Source organism: Budorcas taxicolor, chromosome 12 (assembly GCF_023091745.1).
Source record: "Budorcas taxicolor isolate Tak-1 chromosome 12, Takin1.1, whole genome shotgun sequence".
Classification (NCBI taxonomy): Eukaryota; Metazoa; Chordata; class Mammalia; order Artiodactyla; family Bovidae; genus Budorcas; species Budorcas taxicolor.
The window spans coordinates 21,550,431-21,558,775 of NC_068921.1; the positions used below are offsets into that span (position 1 = coordinate 21,550,431).

General features: G+C 47.5%; 1 long non-coding RNA gene across 1 annotated transcript; it reads right to left on the bottom strand.

The window, feature by feature from the left end:
* Positions 1 to 5,090: 5,090 nt before the first annotated feature.
* LOC128057488 (uncharacterized) lies at positions 5,091 to 7,948 on the bottom strand. Its single transcript, XR_008200321.1, has 3 exons — positions 7,932 to 7,948; positions 7,507 to 7,611; positions 5,091 to 5,259 (listed from the first exon to the last, which is right to left on the bottom strand). It is a non-coding gene; the product is annotated as an uncharacterized LOC128057488 (long non-coding RNA).
* Positions 7,949 to 8,345: the final 397 nt, after the last annotated feature.

Sequence of the window (8,345 nt, forward strand, 5' to 3'; positions counted from 1 at the left end):
ACAGCATCATCTTTCAGGATGCCATCACCTCCACTAGCTTTGTTCGTAGTGATGCTTTCTAAGGCCCACTTGACTTCACATTCCAGGATGTCTGGCTCTAGGTGAGTGATCACACCATAGTGATTATCTTGGTCGTGAAGATCTTTTTTGTACAGTTCTTCTGTGTATTCCTGCCACCTCTTCTTAATATCTTCTGCTTCTGTTAGGTCCAGACCATTTCTGTCCTTTATCGAGCCCATCTTTGCATGAAATGTTCCCTTGGTATCTCTAATTTTCTTGAAGAGATCTCTAGTCTTTCCCATTCTGTTGTTTTCCTCTATTTCTTTGCATTGATCACTGAGGAAGGCGTTCTTATCGCTTCTTGCTATTCTTTGGAATTCTGCATTCAGATGCTCCTACCTTTCCTTTTCTCCTTTGCTTTTCGCTTCTCTTCTTTTCACAGCTATTTGTAAGGCCTCCCCAGCCAGCATTTTGCTTTTTTGCATTTCTTTTCCATGGGGATGGTCTTGATCCCTGTCTCCTGTACAATGTCACAAACCTCATTCCATAGTTCATCAGGCACTCTATCTATCAGATCTAGGCCTTTAAATCTATTTCTCACTTCCACTGTATAATCATAAAGGATTTGATTTACATCATACCTGAATGGTCTAGCGGTTTTCCCTACTGTCTTCAATTTGAGTCTGAATTTGGCAATAAGGAGTTCATGATCTGAGCCACAGTCAGCTCCTGGTCTTGTTTTTGTTGACCATACAGAGCTTCTCCATCTTTGGCTGCAAATAATATAATCAATCTGATTTCGGTGTTGACCATCTGGTGATGTCCATGTGTAGAGTCTTCTCTTGTGTTGTTGGATGAATTTTTTTTTTTTTTAAGAATCCTAAGAGTGGCAGGAATAGAAGTAAATTGCTCCTTTTGGTCTTTATCTTCCAGATTTTTGTTATAGAGGTAAATTACTTTTATAATAGCAATTTCCCAATGAATTTTAAATGTTTCTAATGCCCGATGCTAGGGGTGGCTTTTAGTTTGGGGAGGAACCCGGCTTTCAACAGTTACAAGATTCAGGCACCATGGATTTCACAATTCCTGGTGTTTTAAAACTCTTATTTGCAGTGTTAGTTCCATCACAATAAAAGAGTCACTCTCTGCTCTGCCCTCTGCTTTTATCTCATCAACCTTTGATCCACTCAGATTTTCTCCTTTAACCTAATTAAGAAAAAAAAAGTCACAAACATTCCCGAATTCCACTTGGCAGGGATTCCAACTCTACAGATAGAAATAACACTGCACACACCTGATCTCGGATATGTCCTCGCTTTCTACACTATGCTATCAGTGAACAGTGCTCATGTCACTGGCCCATCCCCATGCTTGCAATGGAGAAGAGAATGCATGTCAGATAAACACACATTTATAAAGCCAGCACGCTCACACCCCTGTAATGTAGTCCCCAGTTACTAGAGTACCAAATGTGCTCTGTGTTGGGGCTGTCAGGATAACCACCAGCCTCTGACATTAGGACCCTCAGGAGTGTAGAGGCCACAAAAAAAGGGACAAACAGCCGTCTCCCAGTTCCCCTTTAGGCTCTTCAGCCACCTGCGGTCTGGATGGTGCAGGTCATTGTCCAAGGCCGCTAGCAAGGTTCCAACAGCTCCACTCCCTTGAGGAGTGTCTCAAGACTGTTGTCCTATGCTCAAACTCTCCAATCTTGGGCATAAAGTCTGAACCCCTCATCTGAAAAACCGGGCCTTCTATAATCACTTTCCAAGCCACTCACAGCCTCCCAAATACATCCTTCCAGTCCTGTCCTTGGGCTTTTGTACATGCTAGTCTCCACTGGCAACATCCTTCCTTCCAGTCCACTGTGAGTCCAGCCAATGCCCACTCCTCCTCCAAGACCTCACCACTGCCTCTGGAGTGCTTTCTGCACCTCTCCCTCCCAGGAGAGGCCGGTCACCCTTGTCTGTGCAACCTACACGGTAAGGACACCTCTGGCCCAGCACCTATGACTGCCGGCTCCAAGAGCACGGGGAGGACCTCTGTTCATCTCTGCATCCCTCTACTCGGCCCCCACAAGTGAACAGAAGGTGCTCCAGTGTTTGTGGACTGAAGGCCAATGGCCAGGTCACAGGCCACCTCCTATTCAGGAAGGGTCACTGCCGCCCCACAGGGAGGCCTCTAGGGAGAAGACCAGAGGAGGGGATCATGGTCTAATTCTTTATTCAACAGCCCCTGTGGTGCACCTACTATGTGCTGTGCAGAGTAGTTTTTAGATGATTCTAACCTGTTACCTACTTTCAAGCACAGAGTTGCAAAGGAAAGCTCTGTTTCAAAACCATATTGCAAAGAAAAGTTTGATAAAAGGCAAGTGGTATACAACCAGTTGTCAAGTAAGTTTGGAAGAAAATAGATATCTGAGAAAGCAAGAAAGGCCAAGCTGAGTGGGACTCAATCCCAGATCTGGCCCTTACCAGCCACAGGACTTCCAGCGAGGTACCTAACTTCTCTCTGCCTCAGTTTCCCCATTTGTAAAGATGATGAACACTGACCTTGTGTTCTACCTCTTCCCCCACCTCCCTCTGCTCCAGCCACTCTGGCTTTCTTATTGCTCCTCAGACATTCAGGTCACTCCTAACTTAGAAGCTTGACACTCCCTGGTTCTTCAACCTAGAACACCTTCCCCCAAATCGGAATCATTTGGGTCTCCACGCAAATGCCACCTCCTCCAGGAAGAACTCCCCAATCACCTGCTTAAAAGAGGCCCTCCACTTCCATGCCATCCTAATGCCTCTCCCCTGATTCATCTATTTCACCACACCTCTTAGCATCAGAAAAACACTATTTGTTTACTCTTCATAGGAACATTCATGACTCATGGGTTTCCCTGGTGGTTCAGACAACAATGTGGGGAGACTGAGTTCAATCCCCTGGAGAAGGAAATGGCAACCCATTCCAGCATTCTTGCCTGGAGAATTCCATGAGCAGAGGAGCCTGGTGAGCTACAGTCCATGGGGTTGCAAACAGTCAGATACGACTGAGCAATTACATACACATACACAACTCATGGGAACAGGTCAACATACCAATATTGTCAGGAATTTGGAAGAAATTGATTCTAATCCTCAAGGATGACTTTGAGGGGTTCAAGACTTTAATGAGGAAAGTAACTGCAGATGTGCTGGAAAAGCAAGCATGAGTGAGTGAGTGAAAGTCACTCAGTTGTGTCCGACTCTTTGCGACCCCATGGACTATACAGCCATGGAATTCTCCAGGGCAGAATACTGGAGTGTGTAGCCTTTCCCTTCTCCAGGAGATCTTCCCAACACAGGGATTGAACCCAGGTCTCCCGCATTGCAGGTGGATTCTTTACCAGCTGAGCCACAAGGGAAGCCCAAGAATACTGGAGTGGGTAGCCTATCCCTTCTCCAGATCTTCCTGACCCAGGAATCAAACCAGGGTCTCCTGCACTGCAGGCGGATTCTTTACCAAGTGAGCTACCAGGGAAAAGCAAGTGAAGGAGAATTAAAGGGGAGCCTGAAGAAGTGACTGAATTGCTGCAATCTTATGATACACTTTCATGGAAGAGGAGGTGCTTCTTATGGATGAACGAAGACTGTGATTTGCTCACAGATGGAATCTACTCCCAGTATAGATGCTGTGAAGACCCACTGAAATGACAAAAAAGGATTCAGAATGTTACATAAACTTTATCAAACTAGTTGATCAAGTCGTGGCAGGGTTTGAGAGGACTGACTCCAATTTTGAAAGTTCTGTCGGTAAAATGCTATCAAACAGAGAAATCGTTCATAAAAGGAAGAGTCAATCAGTGTGGCAAACTTCACTGTTGTCTTATTTTAAGAAATTGCCACAGCCACCCCCAACCTTCAGCAAACACCACCCTGATTGGTCAGCATTCATTAATGATGAGGTATTGACCAAAAAAAAAAAAAAAAAAACTGCTCAGACTGAGAGCTGGGAGTTAAGTTTCATGTGGGCCTACAATGAGATAGCTCTGAGGAATTGCTGCACAGTGCGGGGAGTCAGTATATATATATGATTTTAGGGATGGGGGATACATGCAGTTAAGCATACATCTTTCAAGAAAGTTGCCTGCTGCCAGTCACAAGGAGCAGAGGTCTCCACTAATGATTTTAGTGTTTTCCTAGGTATGAGAAGATCCAAGAAACTGGGCTCATAAAATCTCCTGAAAGTATCTAACTATCTGAAGGCCTGTTATGCTAGTTTTCTGAGAGCACAGAGTACCTCATTCCTGATCTCTGCCCTGAGCTCTTTGCAGGGTGTGCTGAAGGGCAATGGTTGCAGGGGCCAGTGACTTCATACGTGTAGAATCATGTGGCGAGTGACAATTCTTAGCTGGTAGTGGCAAGACCCTCCACTGGCGAAAAGGTTATGACTCATTGAAGGTTCAGATGATGGTTTTTTAGCAATCAAGTTATTTTTAAACTAGGATGTGAACTTTTTTTAGACATAATACTATTGTACACTTTGTTGTTGTTGTTGAGTGGCTCAGTCGTGTCCAACTCTTTGCGACCCCATGAACGGCAGCACGCCAGGCCTCCCCGTCCCTCACCATCTCCCAGAGCTTGCTCAAACTCATGTCCATTGTGTTGGTGATGCCATCCAACCATCTCATCCTCTGCAATCCCCTTTTCCTCCTGCCTTCAATCTTTCCCAGCATCAGGGTCTTTTCCAACGAGTCAGCTCTTCGCATCAGGTGGCCAAAGGATTGGTGCTTCAGCATCAGTTCTTCCAAAGAATATTCAGCACTGATTTTCTTCAGAATGGACTGGTCTGATCTCCCTGCAGTCCAAGGAACTCTCAAGAGTCTTCTCCAACACCACAGTTCAAAAGCATCAATTCTTTGGCGTTCAGCCTTCTTTACAGACGACAGCATGGTGTAAACATAACTTTTATATGTACTGGGAAACCAAACAAAGCCTGTTTGCTTTACTGTGGTGGTCTGGAACTGAGGCCACAGTATCTCTAAGGTATGCTTGTACTGAAACAAACTGTCAAATAAATGGTGAAGACAAGAAAATACCTACATCAAAAGGTTTTATGAGGATTAAATGAGCGTGTACAGAGAGGAATAGAAAGTGCTTCAACACAGTGCTCAGCACATAGGAAGCTCAATAATGTTGGCTGGCAGCATTATCAGTGGAATCCAGAAGAGGGTGAGGCATGGTATGAACAGAGACAGTTACAGAGTTTCAAGAAGAGGCAGGTCTCGAGCTTGACCTGGAAAGATAAGGATTTTTTTACTGGACAGAGCGGTGCGGGCACCCTAAGTGTTCTAAGCCTCCTCTCCTCTACGAGTTGCCCCTCCCCCACAGGCGCTCTCCCTGCTCCTCCATTAAATGCAGAGTCATCCCAGTAAGAATCAACTATTGAGCAGCCTCTCTCTGCCCATCCATAGTCCATTTTTCCTTCCTTTCTACACAACCAGGGCCTAGATGAATTTCACCCCCTAAGGGAGTGCAATAACGCTGTCCAATGAATTTCAGCAATCTGTAGGAAAGGCACAGTCTACTCTTCATATCAGCAACCCAGGCCTAGGCATCTATCCTGGGCTTCCCCGGTGGCTCAGCAGTAAAGAATCTGCCTGCAACGCAGGAGATGCAGGAGACTTGGGTTCGATCCCTGGGTCAGGAAGATCCCCTGGAGGAGGAAATGGGAACCCACTCCAGTATTCCTGCCTGGAGAATCTCTTGGACAAGGGAGCCTAGGGCGGGGCTACAGTCCATAGGGTTGTAGAGAGTTGGACAGGACTGAAGTGACTAAGCACAGGTATCTATCCTAGAGAAATACTCAAAAGTCAGCATGAAAAATCACATACAACAATGTCCACTACAGCATGATTTGTGAGAGAGAAAAAACAGAAGCAATCAGAATGTCTACCCATGGGAAAAGAAGAAATACACTATGGAGCATCCATACTACACAGAGGTGGAACTAAGTTACACGGACACTTATGTACTAACATGAAACAATCTCCAAAATATACTGTTAAACTGGAACACACACACACACACTATGTGATCTCCTTTAGGTAAAACACACACACACACACACACACACACACACACACACACACTATATGATCTCCTTTAGGTAAAACCTTCCCTGGTGGCTCAGATGGTGAAGAATCCTCCTGCAATGCCTGAGACCCAGGTTCAGATCCCTGGGTGGGAAGACCCCCTGGAGAAGGGAATGGCCACCTACTCCAGTATTCTTTCCTGGAGAATTTCATGGACAGAGGAGCCTGGCAGTCTACAGTCAGTCCATAGGGTCACAAAGAACTGGACACAACTGAGCAATTAATACTAACAAATATTCTAAAACTGTTAGGGGAAGCACACTGATTGAAACCACCCACCTTGGCCAGGTACCATAGTAACCATTTGCATGAGTTGTTTTATGACAGGAGATCCTGATAAGCAATAGGGAACTAATAAGCCACCAACAACAGGAAGAGTTCAGGAAAGGTCTAAAGGAGACACTGCGTGTCCGTCCACTTCCTAGAATCCCTCTCGCTAGCATCCATCTTGGCTGAGCGATGCGTGCACCACCAGGAAAGACTCTGAATTAGAATGATTGGTCAAAGACCACCCAGAAACTAATTCCATCACCGTAAAACCCAAGACTGTGAGCCACATGGCAGAGCAGTTCTCCTGGGTTTCCTTACCCTACTGCTCTCCACCCGGGTGCCCTTTCCCAATAAAATCTCTTGCTTTGTCAGCACATGTGTCTCCTCGGACAATTCATTTCCGAGTGTTAGACAAGAGCCCAGTTTCGGGCCCTGGAAGGGGTCCCTCTTCCTGCAACAAAACCACATACACAAGAACCTAAAAGATTTCTCTGGAGATATAGGTATACATTAACATAACAGATATATAAACACCACTGCATTTCCTTTTCCAAAACTGTGCCTGAGAAATGATAAGTTTTCAGTAAGTATTTGCTGAATGAATGAAGATCTGTGAATATGAGCAGAAAAACATTGGAAAATAGATTTGCTCTTCGTGCTAAATATTTGTGTCCTGTTTTTAAGACCACACTAAAATTACTTGCATAATTTAAATGAACTCAAAATAGTTCTTCAAAAGCAAACGACAACAACAAAACACCACCGCAGGACCCGGATAGACCATGAAGGGGTCGACGCATCAATTCTTGAGGACCTTTTCAGGACAGCTAATTTACTCGAACTGGGCAATTAGGGATCCTACAGAACAAGTCAGCTCTCACTTTACCTCTCCAGCATCAAACTCCTCAACATCCGACGAACAGAAAAGTGTTGGGTTTTAAACTGTTACTGAAAACCAGTTAATAGCACGCCCTTTCTAAAGGGTGTTCTCTAACAAACCACGCGCCGAGGAGCCTCCCCCGCGCACACCACGCGCCGAGCGCAGCAAGGATGGTAGGTGAGCGCCGAAGGTCCTCCAGGCAGGTGTGCGCACACAGCACCCGGGGAAGGTAACTCACTCTCCGACTGGCCTTTTCGCGATCTATAATCGGTCTCTCCTCCTCTGGCTTCATCTCGCGGAGGAACTAATTTCTTCTGTGATTCAGCCCGGAGCCCAAGGTCACCTGGTCAGGGGACAAGAAGCGCGGTGTTAAAACCCAGGGAGAGGAGGAGCGCCCCGTGGGTGGCATCCTCGTGGTTCGGTTCTAACCCAATCCGGCACCTGCATTTCAGAGGAGGAATCTGCAGCTCGACCCCCACCGGCTAATTCAAACTTGCGCGCCACTCCCCCTGGCCCTGGGGGGCGCCTGGATGAGAGCTTGAGGGGAGGGTGGGCCGGAGACCCTCACCCACACTCGGAGACGGGCCTGTCGGTGCCCGAGTGTACTCGGCCGAGCTGAACCCAGGCGGGGCGGGCCCGTCCTCCCTCACCGATCTCCGCTACCTCCTGGACCGGTGCGCTCTGGCCTCGGTCTGTCTTCAGCCTTGGGCGTGTGCCAAGGGAAAGAAGGAGCCAGGGCGAGCCGCGTAGACCCGAGCCGGAGATGCAGATCCCCAGGCTCGCCCACTGCCGGCCGGGAAGGTGCGGCGTGGCGGGGGTCACAGTCGGGTCCGCTCTGCGCAACTCCCTCTGGGGCTCCGCGCCTGACTCCAGGGCGCCGCGGATCAGAAACGCTGCAGCTGCTGCGGTTGTGAACTCCGCACCTGGAAAATCGATCCCAGACGCGCAAGAGCCTCCCATTGGTTTTCCACCAGCGGAGGGACTCTAGAATAGGGGCTGGGGCACCCGAGCGGGGGCTTCGGTGGGGGAGGGGGCCGAGGGCGGGTGCACCGACTGTCCATCACATGCCACGCCCTC